At 52.0% G+C, this 1,029-nt stretch overlaps 1 pseudogene; it reads right to left on the reverse strand.

Moving 5' to 3' along the window:
- Window positions 1-334: 334 nt before the first annotated feature.
- On the reverse strand, window positions 335-797 carry LOC125081793 (immunoglobulin lambda variable 8-61-like; annotated as a pseudogene).
- Between the last annotated feature and the right edge of the window lie 232 nt (window positions 798-1,029).

The raw sequence follows: 1,029 nt of genomic DNA on the forward strand, positions 1-1,029 counted from the left end.
GATGAGGCCAGGGAGCTTCCCTTCCCATGATGGTGGTAACCATTACCACAACCAACTTCTCTCCTGTCTCTGAGACTGAGCCACTCTGAGCCCTTGAAGAGGTTCCAGTTACACTTAGTCATAGATTTTTTTTAAAGATTTTATTTATTTATTTGACAGAGAGAGATCACAAGTAGACAGAGAGGCAGGCAGAGAGAGAGAGAGAGAGGGAAGCAGGCTCCCCGCTGAGCAGAGAGCCCGATGCAGGACTCGATCCCAGGACCCTGAGATCATGACCTGAGCCGAAGGCAGCGGCTTAACCCACTGAGCCACCCAGGCGCCCTTAGTCATAGATTTAAATCACTGTGTAAAGACCACCACCCACAGACAGCAAACAGTGATAGTCGGCCCATCCTCAGCCTCGACCATCGTGATAGTGAGGATGTCTTTGTTCCCAGAGCTGGATGAGAGAAGCAATCAGGGACCCCAAAGGGGTGGCTGCTTGTGCTGTGGATGATCATGTGGAGAGCCTGGCCTGGGGTCTGCTGGAACCCGTGAGGGGAGATAGTTGCAGAGACTGAGCCAGAGCTGAGGCCACAAGTGAGTGTGACTGTCCCTCCTGGAGACACTGACAGTGACGGCTCCTGGATCACCACAGTCTGAGAGTCTGCTCTGATTACCAACAGGAGAGAAAGCTGTTGTTATGGGGAAAAAGAAGCCCTTGAGACCCTGCTTTTAAATGCCTCCCATGGACAGATTCCCTACCCCTGACCAGAGCCATACGCAATGAGCTCAAGAAGAAACAACATCCAGGCCATGTTGGGGACTCCTGCAGTCTGTGTCCCTCACAGACTCTTAGCTGGAGTGGGGGTGTTCTAGACCTTTTCAGATCTCCAGACCTGTTATGAGGAGAAAGTGCTTCATGCAAGTCAGCTTCCTCTTTCTCTCTGCCCCTGAATCCTTCACATGTCCCCTGGGAGATCTTGAAAGGAGGAGATGCTGGGAACTCACACACAACAATGCCTGCAGGGAGACCTGAGACACTAAGTG

The sequence above is a fragment of the Lutra lutra genome, chromosome 12 (assembly GCF_902655055.1).
Source record: "Lutra lutra chromosome 12, mLutLut1.2, whole genome shotgun sequence".
Classification (NCBI taxonomy): Eukaryota; Metazoa; Chordata; class Mammalia; order Carnivora; family Mustelidae; genus Lutra; species Lutra lutra.